We start from the raw sequence: 24,156 nt of genomic DNA, 5'->3' as shown, positions 1-24,156 counted from the left end.
GCCTAATTATTTGTGGGAAATGTTGCAAATATAGTTGCAACAAATTAATTAAAAAGTTTAAAGAAATACTGGCAAATTTGGCCCCTGATACAACTTTAAGTTCACTTAATTTCAAATACATGAGTAGTTTCATTGATTTCAGAGGATAGACACAGGCACAGTGTTTTTCTGGATGAAGGCTCTAATATAAATTAAAAATGGATCAAACCATTTAATTATGTCTTGACTCAGCCTTTGTCAAAAATTGGAATTTTGGCCCTATAGAACATTCCACTATTTTGGCATTTGTTTTTATGTTTTTAAGATAGCTTTCCCCCAGAATGGAAAGTTCCAAAGGCTTTTGAGACAGAAATGTTATAACATTTCATTCTGACAAGCTGAACTATTTTTATATTCCCAAACCAAACACTTCAGTTGAGTTCAGTTTGACATTGATGTGTGTCTCCCTGAGCTGCTGCAGTGCCTTCTGGGGGTTGTAGTTTACTTGCTGCAAGGCTTCGTTTTTCTCATGGTGCCAATCTCCAACCCCAAACTATATTTTCCATTATGTAATTCCTATGCCGCACTGCTGTGCATTATGGGATTTTCCTGGAAAAAAGTGGAGACATTTCAGCAAAACTGAAAATGTCATGTACTACGTTTTGTTTCCCTAGAAATGACTCATCTAATTGAAAAGCTATTTTAACAGAAAACTCTGGACTATAGCTTATCATTACAGTTGAAGGTATTATACACAAAACTTTAACGATGGTAAAAATTCTGTCTCCAAAGTTGAAGTCTTACAGCAGCAAAGACAAAAGCACCAAATAGGTGGTGTCTTGTGGTCTACTTTTGGACATCTTAGGCTGTTGTGCATATAAATGACAATATAGGAAAACAATATTATAAGAACATGTTAAGTAAAAGATGGCAGCTGAGATTTTCAAAGCTAGAGTGGGAATGCAGTTTTACAATCTCTCTAATTTCAATTGGAGTTGTGTGCTGAAACTTCCTAATTGGAAAAGGCCCAGTATATCACCAAATCCTTCACTTATAGAATCAGCTTATTCCAGCAAAGAGCACTTTTACCTGCTTTACTTTATCCCATTTTCTGAGTGAATGCTTTATGCTGAAATGGCTTCCTCTGCACTAGGGCATTGGGTGGCATAGAAATGAAGGTAAAGAAATTACATCCAGTCATGTTTTAAATCAGTATTGCTGTACCAGCAGCAGTTTCTAGTCTTAGTTCTGGCTAGAACACTTTTATATGAATCTCAGCTGTGGTGGTTTAAAAAATATTAAGCTACAAAATAATTTGGAAGCACATTTCTGAATACCTAGACAGGAAGGCCTTGTATGATGAATCTATAACAAATAAATATTTCTTTAAAAATGAATAATGAAAAAGTTGCCTGACATGTCTGATGATTGTCAATGTAACTGAAAGAAATTCCTGATGAGACAATATTTTTGATCAGCATAGAGCTGTTTTATAACATTCTGTAACAACAACAACAAATTGACTTTGTTACATTATGGGTTCAGTTCACTGAGTCAGGAGCCACTTTAACAAAGAGGTTTCTTTATTTCTGTTAACAGCACACACACATACACTCAGACTCTCTCTCCAGCTCTGTTCAACTCCGCCTAGCTCTTAAAGGCATGCAATCCTCACAGATTTTAAATTATTAAATGGCTGTAGATAATTTTTTCTAACTTACCCCATAAATTGACCTTTGCAAAGACTGTTCTTCACAAGCCTTTGAGCCAGAGAACACAGTATGTTGTGTTCCATGTCATGTTAGTCATCGGTCTCTCTTTGACATTACTTGTGTTCTTAAATCGATATGTACCAGATTAATGAGGCATTTGTTCTTAATCAAGAAGCTATTTAAGAATACACTTTTAATTGTAATGAGTTGTATATGATTAATTATTTTTACATGGTTCACTCGTATTTTTAGATAGTTGAAAGCAGATTTTTTTTAATCGAGTATTGCCCAGATCTTTTCAACATTGATGGTGGTTATGACCTAGTAATTTATGGAAGAGAATTGTCTTCATGAAGGGTTGTGAACTTCTTTGAGAAATTTGCTTGCAAGGTTTTGCTGTGATAACTTTGAATGTTTATTGACTGTAATAGAAAGAAGCAGGTTAATGTGCAAGCTAGTTGAAAAAGTGTTTGTTTAAGTTGATTTATGTGTTTAAAAAAAACTCCATTGTTTTAAGAATAATAGTCACCTCACAATTGGCTCCGTATAAGAACCTGCATCTATATTAACCCTGTTCCTTCTTTTGCCTTTTAAAAAAAAGGTTCGTTCTTTCATCTGAATTATCATTTTAGAAGAAGCATGGTGTGTGTGAAGATCTATGCTAACCAAACAAAGGGCCAGGCTGTCCTCTTCATGTTTATATCCTGCATGTCCTCTGTGTGGAGAAAATGGCAAGTCATCTATTTTCATTTGCAAACTTTTGTCTCTGATTTTTCACTCAGGGCAAAATTTACCATCCAATTATTCTTCCTTACATTAGTGAAAAAGCAGAAGGATCATTACTTGGAGGTCATAGACCTCAAGGAATTATCTAAAGACCTTGTTCCTCATCACCCTTCCTTTTGGTTCATAGGAACATTGTTTTGATGGGAGCTTCCATGAGCTCTGCTAGTGGCAAGTGCCACAGATTCTGCCCAAAGAGGGAAAATGAACTAGTAAAGAATAGGAGAGTGTCCCCAAAAACAGTGAGTGAGGGCCGGGTCAGTATTATCTTCATTGTCTTCTTTTCAGAACTTCTATTGGCTACCCATATCCTTGGTACTATTCCTTTCTTTACCAACCCATGAAGCAGTTTAATGCAATGAATTTGCATAAATATTGAAGGCATGGAAAGAGTGTTATTGTGGCTCTGCAGAGGAGGCTAATTCCCCTTCATAGCCCATTTGTCTACATCTTATTCCCTCTTGTGGTGACTGACAGGATAATTTGATCAATTTGATTGTTCCTTTACAACAGGGGCAGGCAATTATTTCAGGCGGAGGGCTACTTACTGAGTTTTGGCAAGCCATCGAGGGCTGTATGAAAGGCAGCCAGGGGCAGATAAATATTAATTTTCTAAATTTTTTTAGGGGCCCCACAGGCTGGATAGAATGGCCTGGTAGGCCGCATTCGCCCCCGGGCCGCATTTTGTCCACTCCTGCTTTACAAGGTACTTAGTCCTGGGTATGACCGTGAACTCCATCCAGCTGGAAAGCCTGGTGGAAACATGGTGGGGCTACTCATGGCAGGGTATCTCCTATAAAATACCACAATGTTGCACTCTCCAGAGTAAGGCAAATATAGTGCACTTCAAAACCTTAGCCCACTTGTTGGGTACCCCTTGGTTGGGGAAAGGCTAAAGGACATCACCCTGGCAGAAATGCTCTTGCTGAGGCATTGGACAGTCAGCAGCAGTACTTATCTGCTCCTCTCAGGCAGAAGATGGTAGAGTTTGATGGGTCTTGGGCAGCACTTCTCCATACTCTTGCCTATGTGTGCACGTTGAGGGTCTTGGTATGATAGTTGTGGACCTCTTGCATGGACACCATGATCCTGAGGATTGATGGTAGCCTATATGTACACAAGGTACTTTATCCTTTTATTAAGTGGCTCCAATCTATTAGAATTGCACAATAAATGGATAAAAGATCTCAAAGTGCTTGTTAGAACTGTCTGTAGATAGTGGTATGCTATTCACTGGCTTCCAACTGAAATGTTACAAATTTTATTTTAAATGTACTTGGGTATTAAAATAGGATTCAGCTGCTTTTTTTGGCTCTTTCCATTTTAGACTGGCAGAGACAGCATTATGAGGAGAGAGCTATTTGTGTAGAAGGGCCCACTAGGTCTAAACTTAGGAGCTATAGAAATCAAATTAGGAGGTATTGGTTGAAGGCTTTTTGTAACACACAGTACTGCAGAAGAATCCATGCCCTCCTTTTCCTTTTCTAAGACACAACTGTGTTATGAGAAGATGTCTCACCTGAAGAGATTTCTTTGTAGGAAATACACTCCAACTACCCTGAATGTTGTTGGTACCTAGGGGAGCCTATACACATGCAGAAAGGCTGCTCCAATGTGCTGTAATTAGAGCATGTAGGAGCAGACTTGATTAACCAGTGTCACATGTACCAGTGTGCCTGCATTCAGCAAGCTTTAGTTAAAGCACCCCTGCTGCCATTTTTCAGCACAGGGATGCTGATGCACGTGATGCTCTCAGTGCTTTAAGTAGAGTGGCTCTCAGAGCTGCACTAATTAAAGTGTCCCTCCCACCACCACCATCATTCCCAGAGCACATGTATAAACACCCTAAAGTGGCAGTATGTTCTGTCATGCCAAGACAGGTCTTTGCCATTTAAGTTAATAATTAAGACTGCACAAGTGATGCACAATGATTTAATAAAGAATTAAAAAGGTGAACTCTGTTGAGACAAACTGTAATATTTTTTAAATGACGGTGAGCATAAAAATCTGCAAGAAATGTCCAAATAATTGTGCACCACTCAGTCAAGAATGTGATCTTTGTGTAACCTCTTGTGCAGAGGCTGAATTGTGCCTTCATATATGTTTGTGTAACTGCTGCTGAATTAAATGAGAGTTGTGCTTGCAAATCTGAGAGCAAGAATTTGGCCTACTGTGATCATAATAGAGATAGGTAAAGAAATTTGAAGAACTATGCTTGAACTCTGCCAATATCTGTTAGCAATTTTTTTGTCGAAAGAAGAAAAAAATCCAAGCTTATCTAGTGCATGCAGGTTACTAAAGTTGCTGGTGAAGTTTCTCATAACAAGTCGAAATAAGTTGACTTTATTGTGGAAGGTTAGATCATACCAGTAAGAAGTCTGTTTAAGCTAGCTGGTGGTGAAAGGGCCATGTTATGGAACAAATAGTTAAAGACAAAGAGGCATAGGTAGAAGCTGAAATTGGATATAGAAGTCTTAGAGGAGAAAAGATTAATTACAGACTGGCTATTGCTGCATTGATCTGGAAGGGCAAACTCCCTTTAGAATTATAATTTATAGAGATGTGACTGTGAAATATTGAGTTGGATTGTCCAAATCACTTGAACTCAGCCTATGCTTGTAAACCAATTATGCTTTTCTCAAGTTTCACTTTTGACCTATGTCCTTTTCTTTACTAAGCATCATTTTAGCTGCACGAGTGAAAAAATAATAATAATAATAATAATCTTCTAGCATTACTACATTACAAGATTCACACCGGTTTTGCCAGTATCAGGCACAATGTTCCTTTTCTCCATCTGGATGTTCATTAACATCTGAATGTTGTTAACTGACAGGTCTTGGAAAGGTTATGGGGCTGGTAGTTAGTTAGTTTTTCTTCTTTTTTTAAAAAATAAACTGACTATTTCTAATTTTAATGACCCAGCAGCTGCCAGGCAGACCTGTGTAAATGCTCATGAGCTTGTGCAACCTGAAACATTTTTGTGGAACAATAATGTGAATCAACTGTGATCAAAATTGGGTTCATTCAGTTTTTGAACTTCAGAGACTGGAAAGCCTAGTGAACCAGCTCTAACAGATAAATAACAACGGAACTAGGATGGATTAACACAACACTAGCTATCTGCTGAGTGAACAAAGGAAAGAAAAGTTTGTCATACCACTTAAAGAAAAAATACAGTAGAGAGAGCAAATGTACTTTTTAACTTGGTCCATTTTTTTTTTTTTAAAGCATAAAATAAGGATAAGAGATCTAGTATCAATACTTTACAAATGACATAAAATTAAGCTAGGGCTCATATTCTGGAAGGGACTAGAAACAGTGCAGTGGCTCAGGAGAACATTGTGTTGCCTGCCTTACACATGATTTATTAAATTATAAATACGCTATTTTATTGATATCATTCGAGGGGCTGCTCTTTGGGAGGGGTTCCAAACTCGAAAATGCCAGAAACAGGGCTATGGCCTGCAAGAGAAATCCAGGGGCAGATTTGTTTACATTAGGAGTGTCAAAGATACAGCCAACAGAACCCTATCATCCAGCCCACCGTGCCCCCTGTGGTCTCAGACCAGCCCTACATGGAGCCAGCATGTGTACTGCACACAGCACAAGGGGCGAGTCCAGGGTATGCACTGCATCCAGTGCCTGGGCCAGACTGTCATGCTGGGTCCTGTGTGTCGGAATAGTCCAAGGCCCTGATCCATCCTGCATATTGGCCCTGCGATCCTCGACCAGGCTGTAATAAGCAAAGCTTCAGATGTGGTTGTTGCTGACTTTGCATCTGATCGTGGCCCAGTCTAAAGCACATTGCTTAATGAGAACATGATCCTAAGCTTACTGTAATCAATAGAAATCTCTTAGATTAATTTTATAGTCTCAAGTATCCAAAAAGGCTTTACCAGTCAAATCCATCACCTTGAGCTTCAGCAGGCAGTTACAAGAATACCGTTGTAACATATTCCCAGTATAAGTGAAATATTTGGACTTAGTAAATATTCCACAAATATGTTACATTAAAGAATATTTTGTTTGAATTGACAGCTTCTTTATTAAACTAGGCAAATGATCAATTTACTGTGTGTTTCTTTCCAATCTCCTTTGTATGATTAATTCTTAAACTAAATTTAAACTGGAAAAATGAGAAGTTATGGCTAAATAATTCTAAAACAAATACCCAGAATTTAAACAAAAGGCTATAACCAGGTAGAAACTGAAAATGCCAGAACTGATTTGACACAAATAAGAATTTAGTAGGCTGGCACAATGTTAGACACTTGCCAATCTCCTGGAAATGTGCCATCTCCAAGGATGCCTTACACGTCCTTGCCACGATCTCACATTTACTGCCTGTCATGGCGGGGTCCTATAGGAGGGCCGTGATCTCCTTAAGGCCCTTTCTCCGTGCCAATTCGGCCCAAGGGCACCTTCGATTCTCGCCCGCCACGTCTTTGCTGTTTAATATATATGTTGGGAGGCTGCCTTACGACTCCCTGGACACAGATAGCTGGGACCTCTGTCCTCGTGTGTTCCCGGACCCCCTGGGGGTCTCCCGGTATGATAGGTGCTCCCCAGGCACCCTAGCCTTATGGGCTACGCGTGGCTCCTACCAACCCCTAATACCATGCCCCAAGCCTCGCTGATGGAAAAGACGCTGGTATGTCTCTTTATATATCTATATACTGCCCGTCTCTCGGGCCTCCTCTGCGTACTCTCGCCTGCTCTCTGGGGCCTCCTCTTCTGGGTTGCCCTCTCTTGGGCTGTCCGAGCCCACTCTGGGCTTCCCTGGAATGTCGCCCCTCTCTGGGGGTCTTCTCTGTAACGTTACCCCCTGTCTGGGGCCTTTGCAATAGTGCCCCCTCCTGGGGCTGTCCCTGCAATGCTGCCCGAACTCGAGCTTCTAAAATACAGACCCCCATCTGGAGCTCTCTGCGTCCACTCTGGGGACTTTCCGGCAACGCCCCCTGACTCTCGGACCCACCGCGCTGCTCCGCCCTTCTCTCAGGTCTCACCGCGCCACTACCCCCTCTCACCAGGGCAACCGCAGCACTCTACCGTGCTCCAGGGTTTGTCACAGCACTAGCCCTTCTTCAGAGGCTCACCGTGCCCGCACTGGGCCTCCTAATAATATTGCCCCCTCTCTCTGGGGCTTGCTGTGCCCCTACTGGGCTTCCTAATAATATGGCCCCCTCTCTCTGGGGTTCGTCGTGCCCGCGCTGGGGCATCTCAAAGCTGCCCCTCTCTGGGGCTGGGGTCTACGTACCCCGCACACAACCCGGGGTCTATGTTCCCCGCCTGCAACCCACTGGTTGCGCTCCTCTCTGCAAGCTGCGCCTTCACTGGCACCGGGGTTCCCATACCACTGGGGTTCCCCCTTAGAATACTGTGCCCTCACTCAGGCCCTAGGGCCCCACCCCCTGTGGGTCCCTATGAGGCCTCCTCCAACCCCTATAGCCTCACCCAAACCACCGGTGTAATATCAAACCCTGAACATAAACTCGAGCCTCCTGGCTATAACTCAAACATAAAGCCTCCTGGCTAAACCATGGTGCTCAAACCCCTCAGAGCTGCCATCCTTCTCTCACTAGAGCGGTTCCTGCATTGCTTGCCTCCTAGCTCCAGGAGCCCGAGCCCGAGCCCGAGCCCGAGCCCCAGCCCCAGCCCCAGCCCCAGCCCCAGCCCCAGCCCCAGCCCCAGCCCCTCTGGCTGCTGGCAGGGAACTGCCAGCCTGGCCTTGACTCTTGGCTTTATAGGAGCCAGGCCCTGCCCCCTACAGGCAGCTGACTCTTATTAGTCGCCCTGGCAACCCACAGCTGTACTCATTATCGCTGCTAGGGCTTTTCCCCAGCAGTTTTCCCCTCTCTAGGGGTGGGGCAGCGAGGCGCGCCATGACACTGCCTTTTACAACCGATGGAAGAAAAGAGGGCAAAATCAATAGGGTCCAGTGCTTTTAATGGGCAAATGTGCAACTGACTGATGAACAGCCTGAGACTAGTAGGGAACTAAAAAATCAGATAGTATCTGAAGAAAATATTTAACATCTCTGCTTCTAATATTAGAAATGACATCACTTTTCAGCAAGATGGGTGTTGCCACAAGACTCATAATCATAACTATAATCAGGAAAACCAGGCCAAATTATTCCCCGATGTAAATCTGGTTCACTGATGTCAATCTCATGATATCCTTTGACTTCACTGGATTTATATCAGAGATTAATTAGATATTTATTCATTATACCTTTTAATATACAAAGTGTCTCTTGTTATTGCCTGCCAGTAGAAAGCCAGAGAGCAGAGGTGTTTGAAGGTAAGGACTATGCAAATTGATTATATTTTTAACTGTATGGATGGAAAAGAATCGCACAGTTGTCCTCTTTTGATACTGAATCAGTAACTGAAAGGAAAACAGTATTGTCTTCAACATTGTTTTGTGTTCTGTCAAGAAACTTTCATAACTCCACCCACCTTTCATAGCTCCACCCTTGCTTAGCTTCTGACGGCCAATTTACAGAAGTAGTGTACACTGTTTCTCAGATGTTACTGTATCTAAGGCCCCCTTGACACTTTACACTTAAGGCATGATTAATAGGGTAATTGCCCCTTAAATTGTGACCCAGCTACACGTTCAACCAAGTAATGGCAATTAAAGAAAAAATAATCTACAAACTGTTTCCACAAAGAATGTGCAATAACTTTGTAGCTTGTTCTAATCACACCATTAATTGTACGTGTGGCCAGGTGCTCCCCAGTGCCTGGGAGCCCCATCAACTGAAGGGCTCACCGCCCTAGGGGTGCACCACCTGCTGACAAGGTTCACACCTCATAAGGCTCACGAGGTTCTCCCCATGGCCCCCATTGCAAGCCCTGCAGCCCCCACAGATGACAATGCTCCCAGCAGAGGCACTGTTCCCAGTGCTGCCCCCCCCCCGCCCACATCCGCTACAGGGTTTGCAGCAGGGGTGGTGCAGGGAATGCTGCCCCTGCTGTGAGCCCTTGCAGATCCCATCAGCTGTAGGGCTTGCTTGCAGCCATGGGAACCAGTGCAGTGGGAACCCATGATCATAATCCCAGGCTCCCCCTGCACTGGCAGTAGGGTGCGATGGGCTCTAATGTGCAATCCCACAATCATGCCTTCTGCCATGAATGTCACTAGTTTTCATCACTCTCCGAAGAGCAATCAGTTCGATCAACTTCTACACACCCTTTCATAGACTTATTTCCATGTACTGCAGCACCACTACTGCTGGGAGATCTGTATAAGAGTTTTATTCTTCAGAAAATGGCTAGCCATGAAGGTGTTAAGAACACTTGTGACAGATCTGCAGTTGATTTTTCCACCATGGGCAGTCCTGGTGAGTTTGCATGGATTTTAGATTTACAGTACAAAATGTTTTACTGATGAGACACTCCCACCAAAGTGTTTAGGGAGACGCTGTTGCCTGCCTGAAGAAAAAGTCAGACAAATTCACAAATGTGGCGTGCTGCTGTTTAACAAATATGTTCAGCCTTAAGGATTCGGAGCTGCACAACTCCTCCAAAGTTCAAAATAAAGAGAATATAGGTTCTGACAGTCACTTCTGAGGAAAGTGATAACAGATCAAAGGACTTTCTTTTATTGCGATAATGTCATCATTGTGGAATAGAATCACTCTGAACTTTAGCTTGTGTTTGAAATCTTTACCTTTTAATAAGTGATCTCTTTAAGTGTTGCTCAGAGAACAAAGGTTTCTCTTTTACAGTTAAACTTTTAACCCTTGAGGTTGAATTGGTGGAAACTAAAGGGAAAATCCACTGTGTTTTCACTGAACTTTTTACCCTTTGAAAAAAACTGAACAAGTTTAAAGTTCATACAGTGAGCAAGAGGTCTCTACTGGGGATTTCTGGTATTATTAACTTCCTGACCTCAGATAATTAAAAGGGAAGAGCGGAGGCAGTGCAGACTTTGACTCAACTTTGAACTTTTAACCTTTTGAGGAAAGTATTTAGTGTGCAAGTGGTATACACAGTAAACTCTCTTATTATTAACTTTCTTTAACCCTTGGACACATAAAATATGAGCAGTCAGAGTGTTACGCCAAAATTATCCTTTGTCTTTTATGTTTGATTTCTATTTGTGTAGCAGTTAAAATGTTACGGGAGTTATTGTTTAAATAGAAATAATATAGGCCTCTCTCTCATCTGGAATCTGCAGGTACAGTTGGAAGGGAGAAGAAACCATGACTCGGTCAGTCAAGTGTGCTATAGCATTTAGTAATTCAGACTGTTGAATTTTACTTTTAGGACATACACCAATCTTTTAGTGTTACCTCTGAGCATAGTTTTCTTCATGGAGTAGATGTATTTTATCTCTTTACTCAGCAGCTTTGCTGGGCTTTACTTCTTACAGCATTGAACAGAACGATACTCACAGGTCCAACAGAATATGGATGTAGGGCCAGAGTCAAATCAAACTTGGAAGTATCTAGAGAGGTCTTAGGCTATCCTAAGTCACAAAAACGATCCAGAACCCACTCTAGCAAGTGCAAAATCAATGTGGTACTTGTTTGCCTCTGGCCTGAAATAACTCCCAAGTGTTTGTGGAAGATGCTTTAAAGTCTCATTTTTGTGTAGATGGGAAGTGGAAGGATATAACATACTTGGCGCACGTTCGATCCTGAGAACATGCATAAAGCTTGTTACAAAATGGTGCCTTTCTGCTTCCTGGTTAGACAATTTTCCCAGGAAGAAGAAGACTAGGGTTCTAGGTCCTACTCAGTCTGAGGAGACTCCAATCTCCATCTCTCACTTCCAGTAGCGTGCCCTAATCAACCTATTTGGGGGCTAGGTTGAGTAGGATCTCCCTCCACCCTTCCTGTTGAGTCTGGGCAACTATGTAGCCAAAAGTACAAGATTCATGGGTTCAGAAGGAGACTAATCAAGAAGGGTGAGTGTCTGTGGTCCAATAAGGAGAGCACCCCTTGAAAGGGGGGAGCACTGGGTCCTGGTCCTACTGCCAGACATATTCCACTTTTCAGCCACAATTAGCGTACAATGCACAAACAGCTCTTACAGCAGAGGCTAAAGCCCAGAATCCCTCCACTAAAAGGAAAATTTCATCAGTGGTCTACCGAATCATACTCCCCTCTGGCTCCTCTCTTTCTAGGCCCACTTTGGTTCCATAGTAGCTCAACGTAAACAGAAAAAATAGATTGGGACCCCATCCAGTCATAGCCCTAGCCTCTACTGCAGGGGAGTCAATGATATGGTTCATGGGCCAGATTCAGCCCCTAGAGCATCATTATTCAGCCCCCGGTGCTGCCCCTGGGTCTGGAGTGGACCCACACACACAGCATGTGATGTGTGCCAGACCAACTTCACACACAGGGCCTGGGACTTGTATACATGTGGCAGTGGCCCCTCTGGCTGAATTTGAACACACACCACATGCAACACCTGCCCTGGCCCATCCAGGATGCATGCCACATGTGGTGCCCACTGCTGGTCCAGGACCTGTGCCATGTGCTGTGTGGGTCCTAGATCAGCTTCATGTGGATGCTGCAGGCAATGTGCATCTTATGCTAGTCCCACACAGGTACCACGTGTTGCTCAGTCCCAGACCAGCCAGAGCAAACACCAAATACACTGGATCCAGCATGAAGTGTGGGGGCTCCAATCTGTCTCCTGCTCTACTGAAAAGTAGATGATGTGGATCTGAGTTCCCTTTTAGCTATAGAGTGTAGGTCTCCTATTTCCTGGGAAACTGGTCTAACCTCTGGTCTATTGGGCAAAAGGTGGAAAGATAGACACTATCATTACAATTCAAGAGGAAATCTGCGGTGCTGTGCCTAGGCTAATATCAGTGCTGGTTTATGCTAGGCAACCTGATTCAAGAAGGTATTCCCCCTCCTGGATCCTGAGGCCTGGATCCTAAAAAGTGTTCTCTTTGCACGTTGGGGTCAGGCACCTAAGCTCCTATGCATAGGGAATTCAAACACACTCCTATGCTTAGCAGTTCTTCTTCGTTACCTGTAGGCACCTCCTTTCTGAGTGCCTAGGTGATCTGGATCACCTTTAGGAGACACTCAGGTCTCCCATTCTCTATATAGGAAAACTAGGCACCTAGCCCGATTTGGATAACTCTTCTGGGGCAAGGTGCCTAATCTGGGGGGTTGTAACACCTAAGTGGAGCACCTAAAAGGCAAATTTGGATCCGTCTATGACTAAGAATTAAACAAACTTTCTCAATTACATGCTTAATCACATAAGCCAATATTTTTCTCAGAACAATAACTTCACAGCAAGAAAAAAATACAATCCCTTTTGTAATACTTAAAGAAATACTCCACATAATAATATGCCTTTCTCAGCTGGACAGAGACCCAGCTGTGTCCCAACTGGACAAAGACCCGGCCCACTCTTTGGCTGAAAAGCTGTTTACTAGGAAGCATTCTGGAATACTCTGTTGGAAGCAGTAAAAACAGTATTTAAACCTTGTAGCAATACGGTTATTGGGCTGGAAAATAGAATTAGCTTAGATGCATGAAGTTATATATATAAAACAATTAGCGGAAAAAGAAACATAAAGAAACTGGAAATTTAAATGAGTTGATTGCTTTTAGAGAGCTGCAAACCACTGATGTGGAATCTAGCATGAGTAACGCCCACTACTACATGCTTTAACTATGAAAAAAGTAGAAGAGCAGATAAATCACTGGCCTTCCAGTTCAGAATGGAATGATATGTAGTACTACATGTTGCCAAAGTGAATGTAAGCTTAGAGAAATTATCTTGTTTTGTTGAGAACGTCTACAGTTCTGAGCTTAAATTATAACGTGTTTTAGTTTCGGTGTAGTGGCACAGTCAAAAATAGCAAAGATCTTTTGGAGGCAGACATGTTAAAACATCAAATTGCTAAAATACATCCATCAGTACTTCCTAGGATATTCAGTTAACCAAAAAACCTTCCAGCTTTCTAATCTTCAACTAATCTTTATAAATTGGGTTGCTTATTCAAACCTCATGAGTTTAGCTGATTGGATAGTGGAAAAAACCAGCTGCACAAATACACTTTTAATGAATGGTCAACTTTACTACTACTTGTGGGATAAGTGTGTGTTTTTCTCAAATATTCAGATTTATGGGGAAAAGTGCTGCATAATATAGCTCAATGCACACCATCTAAAAATTCACACCAAACTTGCCTACTTCATTATTTTTAGCTTTTGTTTTTGGGGGGCAGGTTGTCATCCAAACAGTCATCAGAGCTTATATGATATACTCTTGGTGCCAAATCACATATCATATAAAGGGAATAGTCAGATGTATAACTCACAAAAAATAATTGACTAAAAGTTGATTATACAAGTTATTGAGGAATGTTTGCTAATTAACTAACAGATCTAGAGCCTGAGTTGGAAACACAAAAAGGTTCCATTTGTGTAGTCCTTGCCAGCTTGGCGCTTCAGATGCATACTTCTCAGCATCTTCCATTGGCTGCAGCCCAGAGACAGTAACTTCTGCAGTGGTTAGTGATTACTCAATATGCACAAGGTGAGCTGGTAGGAAAAGATTTTGGTTTGGTGGCTGAATCTTAAATTAGAGAACACATCAGTTTGCTGCTAACCAAAGCAACTTTTTTTTCAGGATTTTCTACAAAATGAAAATAAAAATCCCAACTGGAAATAATCCATTTGGCTGCACTTTCAGGCTCTTGTGTTTGTTTGGAGCACAGAAGGAAATGAAATAGCCCCTCGGCTGCTGGAGCTCAGTACAACAGGGCCATTCTGCACAAAGCAGCAACAGGTTAGAGAGAGGCAAATATGAACATTTAAAGTACATGTAGTTTTTATTCCCAGCATGGTTTGACAGAGATGCTTTCAAGCACAACCCTCCTATCAGCTCCATCTTACAACCCCGAGGAGTGAACTAATCCAGAGGCCATGCTGCTGTTCTCAAGCACATGAGACAGAGGACTTAAGAGTGGCTTGGGAGAATGCCCTGGAATAGAGCTTTCATGTACCTCTGGATACTTGTTCATCCAGACCTCAGGATGAAGCATATGAAAAAGATGGTGAGTAAAATGGTGTGCCATTGACTCGTGTAGGACAGTTTTGAAGGAACAGCAGTGCTACATACATTGGAATCTGCTCATGAACAAGTGCAGTTAGTGTTATCTGGGATTTCAGTTTGTTTCAGTTAAATGTTTCACCTAGTTTTGAATCCAAAAATACGTATGCAAGCTTTGACTGAAGCAATGGACATTTGTTAGGGGTCTTGCCTATCACCCTTTACTAAGAATGGAAACCTACAAAAACTTTAACTTCCCAGTCTGCGTGTACTTGCTGTTCAACTACACTTACAGGCAGGAGACTGCTACTGTCTTTTCTTACATAAAATATATGCAAACGTTGGTATGTCAGCTAATAAATTTAGGAAACAGAAAATGTCATTCATGCATTTCCATGTGGATGTCCCTGTTTGCTTTTTTGGTCCCTTTCAGAAGGGGTTGATCAAGAGCAGCAATTTTAATTGGTCAAAGAAAATTCCTTTCTAGTTTCCCTATCCTGGGAAATAGGGGAGGGTCTTTTTGTCAGGCAAAGTCATTCAGAATCTTTTGAAATTTCTTTAAAAATTCTTTGGAAATTGGTATTTGAAACATAGAGCATAAAAAGAGGCATCTGAGACAGAGTACCACCTTCACAATATTTATTTGTCCTGGTCTACTAATGTAAAGACCAGATTATTATATAGTTCAGGGCTTCTCAGTGTGTGGGGCTGTGGAGTAGACACAGCTCTTCAAGGAAGTGCTGGGGAGTGGGGGTGTGAGCAAATTGAGGGAAGGAAGTGAGGCCCTTGCTCTTTCTCTGGCTCTGGTTCTGACTCAGGAAAGCTGCGGTGTTCAGTCAGCAACATTTAGCACTCTCCTTTCCCTGCCTTATGATGATGCCAATTACCTATTGAGTAGAGATCTTGGGCCATATTCTCAGATGGTATAAATTAGCAAAGCTCGTTAACTTTAATGAAACAAAGATTTACACCTGCTGAGGATCTGGCCCAATGTCTCCCCTCAGTAGGGGGAGTGGAGAAATACTGCCAGATTTAATAAGCAGAAGGACTCAGAGGCACAAGCCCAAGTTTGATTCTGCCAGAGCAGAAGAAAATGCTGGTTCATCTGTATCCACCACTACATAACAAGTGGTTGAAAAAAGAATACTGGCCTGTTGTTTCTTAGGAGATGATAAGGTGAGATCTCTGAGTGAGTTGTGTTGTCAGAACTGTAATGCTGGGGTGAGACACAGAGAACAGTGTGGAAGAAAAGCCTGGGTCATGGAGCATCCTTGCATTGTAAAACACCCACTCCTTGGGAACATGTAAAAATCACTCCTAACCAAACCCTGTGCCACAAGTCAGCAGTATGACCCTTGATTCTGCCCATCCTTTTACTCTTTGGTCCATAACTCACAGAAAGTTGACAAATTATCCCACAAACAATATCTGCACAGGCTTGTGGGGTAAAGTGAATATCTATGATGGCTTTATGATCATTACTCTGTCATGGACCAAAGATGTACTGTGTCGTTGGTCCAGCTGTGGTTGTATCATCCTTCTGGCAGCCACACGTTGGCTGCTGTGATAATAGGAAACTGACCTGGACCTGAACACAGGTTAAACAGCAGTGAGTTCTTTGCACACAAGTTCCTGGTGAAGTTATAAGCTGCCCTCATTCTAGCACCTTGCCGTAATTATGGTCCCTGTTCCTGCCCCTGTTCTGCTGTCTCTGTTATCTGTGTCAAGTTTCTGACCTTTTAGTTGCCTCTGACCCTGGCATGATCTGTGGCTTCCTGACCTTTGTGTGATCTGTGATTTCCTGACTGGTTTCCTGACCCTAGCTTGCTTGACTCTCAGCTTTCTGATTTTGGTTCCTTGGCCTTGGCTTTTTCCTGATAGTGTCCTTGCCGTGACCATAATTTTGAGACCTTGGCTGGGACCCTCTCCTGACTCCTGGCTCTGGAGACAGGTTCCTATCCTGTGTCTTAACTACTATATCACACTGCCTGTGTCTTGGCCATGACAAATGGTTAAAAGTGAGTGATCTAGTTTATGAGCAATAGCTGGGAGTAAAATTATTCTGATGTACACCTCTTTAATATCAAAAGGATACCAGAACATAGAAAAATATGCTCTTAAATCAGGAACTAGGACTTTTTTTTTTTTTACTCTGTCATCTGTCTTAGGCAAGCAAAATCTTTTTCACTGATTTGGCAAGATTAGCCTATATTTTCATTTTGACCTTGAAATATTTGAGAAGCTCTGACAAACAAAACAACCTTTCTTCACTTTGACCTATGAGGCAAGACAAGAGAATAGCCAGTGCTGGTATGAGGTGGCATACAAGCTACAGAGAGCACTCCAGGCCAGTGCCTCAGGGTCACATATCCCTTTCCCACTACCTGAAATATATGATGAAGATAAGCAGTGCTTCAGGGAGTTCCTTATCCAACACCACCTTTCGTTCTTAACTCAACCCAGAACCTACTCCAGGGATCAAGAAAAAGTGAGCCTCGTTATAAGCCTCTGGACCGGAGACACCCTGAATGGGGCCTACCCACTGGTAAAGCACAATAGCCCTGTCCTCCAGGACTAGGAGGAGAAGTCTCCACCCTGTCTGATGATCCTTACTGGGCTCAGATGGCAGAACTACATTAGGGACCCTTTGCCAAAGGTTGGGTATTGCCCCTGCTTATGCATCCTTTTTCCATTCTTACACAGCAGACATCCACAGGAGTGAGACAGCCCAATGTTACCAATTGTCACCAATTTTGGTGGGGTCTTCAGGAAGAAGTAAAAGAGGAACTAGCACTGGTGGGTCTCCCCTCAGGGTTTGATGCCTTTGTGGTCCTGGCAACCTTTGTGGCCTGTTGTCTCCAGGAGTGGAGGGAGAAAAAACAGTGATCCCTTAACTCTCCAGTTCCTTTCACTGTGGTGGTCACTCCCAAACCTTCAGAGATTGATATGGGGCACTGTTGGCTTACCCCAGATAAATGGGAGTGACACCACCAACTCAACCTTTTTATCACTGTGAGGACACAGACTCACCCAATGCCGCAAAAGAGGGACCAAGGGAAATGAGCCACCCCCAGGCTTGGTAAGGGGGTTAGCTTGGAGTCGCCACAAACTCCCTTCACTCACTCAGTAACAAACTCACAGCTATCCCGATTCAGAATCCTCACTTACAGCTATTCGTCCATCTCCAAGTCCCAGGTCAGATCTGTCTGCTCTCACTCGTAACTGCCTCACTGTACTCTGGGGTAGCAAGCAGTTTCATCAATGAGATCATGGTCTGGCCCTTATGAATCCCATTACAGCAGTGGTCTAAACCAAAGACCATTGAGATTATAGACAGCAACCCTCTTGTGCTCGTTCCCATAGAGTGGGTGACTATCACTGTGGAGATGAACATCCTAGGGCACTGCAAGACACCGTGTAGTAGGGAAATTCATTCTCTGCATTACTTCTTGATTCTGGTGTTCTCCTGGGCCACCCCCATAACCCCCTGCTCAGGTGGAAAGCCAAGCAAGTTCACTTTAGTTCCAGCTACTGTTGGCAACACCACTGAAAATGTGTGATGGTTGTCCACATACAATTCAAGTAGAGGTCCCTACCATTGCCACCTCTCAGAGGGATCAGCCTCCTAAGGCCATACCCAGGATGCTATGAAAAAATGTATTGAGAAAAAAAAGGAGAAGTCTTGCCCCCACAGTGAGATTACAAGTGCCCCATTGATCTACTGCCTAGGTCAAAGATCCTGATGGGATACTCTATACCATGTCAGAGCCAGAATTTGCTGCCCTTCAAGAATACCTGCAGGAAAACATAAGAAATTCCACTTCACCCACTCCATGGGAACCACTGCCTTAGTGTAGACTACCAGCCCTGAACTGGATCACCATCCACTAAAAACTTGTTCCAATTCATTACTGGTTCTCTGAGGATCCTGACCAATACTCATTGCATGTCTGGGCAGTGCTGGAAAAGCTGCACCAGAATGACCTCTTCACAAACTTAGAGAAATATGCCTTTGACAAAACCTCCACCCAATTTCTTGGGTTTATTTTGTCTCCAGCATGCTTGAAAATGTACCCAGAAGGTACAGGCCATCTAACAGTAAAAGGTGCCCTAGAATGTCATGAAACTAACTCCAAATATTTCTCAGGTTCACCACCTCTCACCAGTGGTTCATGTCCAAATTGACCTTTGCCCAGGTAGTTGTCCTCTCAGCACATTGGTGCACAAAAATGTCCAGTTTTTCTGGTCTGTTGAAGGCCAGAAAACTTTTGAATACCTGAAGCAGGCCTTTACCACTACTCCAGATCCAGCCTTGCCCTTAGTAGTGGAAAAAGATGCCTCCTGCACTGCATAGACACAGTGCTTTCATAATGAAACAGGTTCTGCATCCTTGTGCCTTCTTCTCCCACAAGAGAAAAAAATTATGAGACCTTGGACTGTGAAATGATAGCCATCAAAGTGGCTTTTGGGGAGTAGCAACATTACCTTGAAGGGGTGCCAGAAGGTATAGGTTTTTACTGACCATACAACATCTGGAATACTTCTCAAAGGTTAATGCGCATAATCAGAGGTACCTTAGTGGGCACTCTTCTTCTTCTGATTCAACTTCCAGATAATGTACCTGGACCTAGAAATATGCAGATATTCTTTTCCAGAAGGCTGACTATGATGCAGATGCATCACAAGAGGCACCTGAACAGAGCTCTGTTTTGAAGTTTCATAACTTCATTTGCACTATGTAGCTGGTGGACCTGCTCTTCCTGTTCCATGCTATCACCCAAGAGAAAATACCCACAGAAGAAAAGACCATCTTCATCTAAGTACTGCGCTGGATTCAGGATAGGGTCATTTTTACCCATGTTAGGATTTACATGCTCCTGGGTGTGGCCAGACTAACCATCCTTTGCCTAAGCCATGACCCCCTGTTAACAGACAACCCTGGAACTGAAAAGATCTATCACCTAATCTCCAGCTACTTTTGGTGTCCACAGCTGTTCAAGACAAGCCAGGCTTTGTCTCCTTTTGTAATGTTTGTGTCCACACCAAGAGACCTTGTAGAAGCCTTGCAGACTCCTCCAACCCTTCCCTACCCTACCGTACCTGTGGTCTGCAATCTCCCTGGACTTTATTGTAGAGCTGCCAGTCTCAAGTCATCATTCTGTGATCCTAACTGTAATGGACCAACTCATAAACATGGCCCACTTTGCTGTTTTCTCAGTTTTCAAGAGGATAACTGGATCTCATTCCTACCCCTTTTGGAATTCACATACAACAGCTCTGAGCATGCCTTGACTGGGTAAAGCCCATTCTTTGTGAATTATGGGTGCCATCCCCAGTTGCATCCTGCCTTACCCACACACTCTGACAACCCTTCAGCTACAGAATGGGTACACTACATTTAGAAGGTCCAAGAAGAATTAAAGCAAAAATTGGAAAGGGCAAAACAGTGGCATATAAATAATAGGAAGACTATAACCAGCAGCCAGGGCCTGCCTACTCTGTGGGACAGAAAATCTGGTTATCAGTTGAACACCTCCAGACAGGCCCTGATGGAAACTGGTCTACTGCTTCCTCATCCCTTTCCCCATAACCCATCAAACCTTTGAACTGCAACTCCTCTGGACACTGAAGATCCACCCTGTATTTCTTGTGTCACTACGCAATTCTTTCCCATGCCATATGGAACCTCCACCATCCCCCACATAACAATCCAGAGTCAAGAGGAGTACAGGGTTCATGAGATTTTATATTCAAAGTAGAGACATGGGAATTTGGACTACTTTACAGATGGGGAGGGATACATAGGGCTCCACATAGGAACCAGCAGAAAATATCCATTTCCCCACTTACTAAAAAAGTATCATAAGGACCAGGAGAAACCAGAGCCAGCACCCCTTAGAGACTACCATTAACCAAGGGTGAGGAGAAGAGCATGGGTGATGTCAGGCTATGGCCTCAAACCTGGGTCTTTGGTCTGGCTAAGCATATCCTTTCATCTTAGCTTGCCACCCTATATCAGTTTGCTTAGGTTGGTCAAGGCTGAACTGAAGCCTCCAGCAGGACCTAGTTCTCTGCCTACTCCCTATAACTGGAGGGACTGGCTGGGGTCAGCTTCCCTCATATAAACCCCTGGCCCAGAACAGGAAGTGTCCAAACAATAAGGGAATCTGACCCACAACTGCTCCTTCTGGTTGCTCCGTGGCTTCACCTTCTGTTTGAACTGTTGGCTTCCCGACTCAGGTTACCCCTTGTCTTTACTTTCTGTTTGGTGTCCTGGCTTCTTGACTTAGCGCATCCCTGGACTTTGTTCTTGGATTGACTAGCTTCTTGATTTGGTTTGACCTCAGATTCTACTTACCATTTCAGCTCTAATTGGTGCCTTGATCCCATGTCCCAGACTTGACCACCCATGTTCCAGCATGACACATATCTGTTGCAGACATATTGTGATTAGCTTCTCATATCTATATGTTATTCCTTTATAAGGATCCACTATTCATGATAATATGATTCATATGAACATTATTCCACTTTCATGTAGATAATCACAAGCATCACCAAGGGACAAATTTAAAAGAGCAGTGACTTTGTTAGCTGTAGGCCTTTGAAAATCGAGAATGATTTAAAAATATAGATCTTGTGAACGCTAGGCAAGAGTAAGGCTCCTCTACACATGTAGGTAAAGGCACATGGGATCTAACACATGATCCACATGTGCATGGCAGGAGGTGTGAGTGTGGGATCATGCATTAAATCCCATCTTGCCTTATTGTTGGTAAAGGAGGAGCCTGATCCTAGGCTCTCCCTGCAGTTGCAAAAGAATTTCAGCTGTTGCAATCTCTCAGCCCCAGGGGTGTGTGAAACCACTGAGGCTGGGAGATCACAGCTGCTGCAGCCTCCCAAACCTAGGGGTTTTATGCACTTCCTGAGGTTGATGGAACCCCACTGGTCCTGGTACTAGGAAACATGCTGTGGATTCCCAGCATCAACAGCTTGGGACTCTGAGTGCCATGACCCAGAGTTGGTAGCTGCTGGAGCTGTGTCCTCTTGGTTGCAGGACTCCCAGCCCCAGCTGGGTATGGTACACCTCTGGGCATGGGGCTCCCAGCTGCAGGGGAGGCTGTGCTACACATGAAACTTAGAACTCAATACCAACCAGCTATAAAGTTAGGACACATTTTCAAGGTCTAACTTTATAACTGTTTGGAGCTTTTTATGGAATGATAGCAACTTTGCACATGTAGCTGGTCTGAAAGTAATCGTGCAATTAACCAGTTAATTGCATGATACCTGTAATGTGTAGAGGAGGTCTAACAGGCACAAATTAGCTTCTTTTCTGGGTTTAGCTTCACTAGCTATGAATTTCTGATTTCCTCTCCTTTTTGAAGCACTTTAAGATCTAAGGAGAAAATCACTTGGCAATCATTAGTCATTAATATACACTGTGTCCCAAATGTATAGAAACATACCATTTTTACAAAATATATTAGTGCCATGTTTTAAGTTGATAATCTTAACAATAATGTTGTTTTAAAAAGGGAGTGGAAATAGAGGAGGTGATTTGAGTGGAATAAGAGTTTTTTCATTTAATTTTTAGCACTGGCATCATTATCCCAGGGAAAGGGAACAAAAGAATGCAAGAAACCATTTTATGCAAGCTTTGTTAATACCCTATTAAGCCTGTTTTTTTGTTCCTGATGGTGATGGGTAGGATAGTATGTATATCAGGAGCACTGGCATCTTCTCCTTTTAGGGCAGCAGATCATGATCCATAAAGTTCACAGTGGCACAGCAGCAGAAACCACTTCCAGGAATCTGAAGCAGCTCTCTGGTTAGGCTCAATATTGCCTCCTCAAGAGTGTCACTGTAATAGAGCAAAGTTCTCGTAAAGAATTTCAGGAGACATTGACATAATCAGGTCAGCTAGAGGTACATAAATGAGAAAGGAGGGGGAAACCCAAACAGAAAGGTATATCTATCTGTCATATAGCTGGAAGATATAATTTGAAAAGTTTTTATTCTCACCTGCTTGCGTGGCAATTTTCCCCCTTTTCTTTTGTGTTTTTGTCTGTGAAGCAACATTTTCTTCCCTGCAGCCTGACAGACACAAGGATATCTCAAACTGTCACAGGGTTCTTAGGCAAATTTCCCCTTTCTTGCAGTCATTATCATGGCAGGTAGAATCCTTAACAGGCGGCTTTAATGGCTAGGTACCCCCTACTGTGAAGATGCCTGCCTATGAGAAAGAGAGGGTACTGCTCTCTCTGGTGTGCCTTGGGAGTTGGGGGAAGGGACTGGAACTTGGAGGAATACAGCACTGCAGCAGCATCTAAAGAGCACGTGCCTCTCCTGATCAACGAAACTGCTTGCAAATCTCTATTTTCTCCTCTTCTGACCATACAAAGGTTTGCAAGTAGATAACTGAAAATATTTCATGCCAGTCATGCCCTAAATAGAAGCTCTAAAAATGTAATATAGTCAGTTTATTTGTTCCCAGAGAAGATAAATGCAGAATGGAATTTTTTTACAGATCACACAGAAGACTAATACTGAGTTTTCAGCTGAACACTTCATTCTACTTAGATTGCTTGGGAAAGTTCATATGAAATTGCCATATTAGACCAAGTAATCCCTCTGTGAACTTAACTGTAGAGATAACAATACTATAGCTTGTAATATTGGCCCTGGGACAATGCCTTAAGCAACTATTAGCTGCTTAGAGTATATATATGCTTGCATACATGTTCAGTATAATATTCAGCTGTGTTACTTTTAGATCATTCTTCTTCACCAAACAAATAATCACATGCTCCATCATAACCACTGTTCATAAGCAACACTCCCTTACGTGGGCAAGTTCACTTTCAGTGCTGAGGACCAGCACAAGCAATTAAGTACCAATTGAGTCCTCTAGGAAAGAGAGGACCTCACAGGTGAGAAAGGGGAAAGACCACATTTGTTTCATTAAGGGCTATATTTTGCATGTTTTGCATAAATGCCAACTTGTTATGAAGGGTTGTATTTAGTCAATATTTGAATGGGAGGCTGCTATAAAAAGTAGGTGGGGTGATTCTATTAGGTGGTGGTCTTCCCCTTGAACTCTATCTATGATGTTAAAGAGCACTAGGAAGCTGCTTTTAAAAATCAGATGTGGAGCTGATGATCGGTGATGACCCACATATATGTCCCATGACACTCTACATTGGCCCACATTTTAATGTGGACAAGTACTGTACATTTTGCCTAGTTACACTTTCCTAGAAGTTGCAGATGAACATAGTTTTCTTCATTTTGTCCTTCCGAGTTGTTATCTAGTGTTACTTCTGGTGTTAACAGCTACTTTTCCCCACCTCAGCATGCTTACATTTCAGAGTTTTCAAAGGGGTGCCTGCTGTATAGTTTTTCTGATATAATTGTAAAGCACTTTGTAAGTTCAGGTGGATAAAAAAACCCAACAACTGTGCAATTGTTAGACTTACATGATGTTTACTAAAGTTATGTCAAAATACCTACTTCAGCACGTAATTTTCCATTGCTATTTTTTCATGGCAAGAAAAGAATCTTTATGTTTTCAGCGTTGCTGAAAAAAATCAGTGCTAGGAATAAGATAATTGTTATGCTATTCGGTAATTTACTCT

At 42.7% G+C, this 24,156-nt stretch overlaps 1 long non-coding RNA gene across 1 annotated transcript; it reads right to left on the bottom strand.

Moving 5' to 3' along the window:
• Nucleotides 1–22,162: 22,162 nt before the first annotated feature.
• On the bottom strand, nt 22,163–22,775 carry LOC109280416 (uncharacterized). The gene is made up of 2 exons (XR_002086746.2): nt 22,544–22,775; nt 22,163–22,382 (listed from the first exon to the last, which is right to left on the bottom strand). It is a non-coding gene; the product is annotated as an uncharacterized LOC109280416 (long non-coding RNA).
• Nucleotides 22,776–24,156: the final 1,381 nt, after the last annotated feature.

This window comes from Alligator mississippiensis, chromosome 1 (assembly GCF_030867095.1).
Source record: "Alligator mississippiensis isolate rAllMis1 chromosome 1, rAllMis1, whole genome shotgun sequence".
Classification (NCBI taxonomy): Eukaryota; Metazoa; Chordata; order Crocodylia; family Alligatoridae; genus Alligator; species Alligator mississippiensis.
The sequence above is the reverse complement of the archived record's forward strand: the minus strand, read 5'-3'. Positions and strand labels throughout refer to the sequence as shown.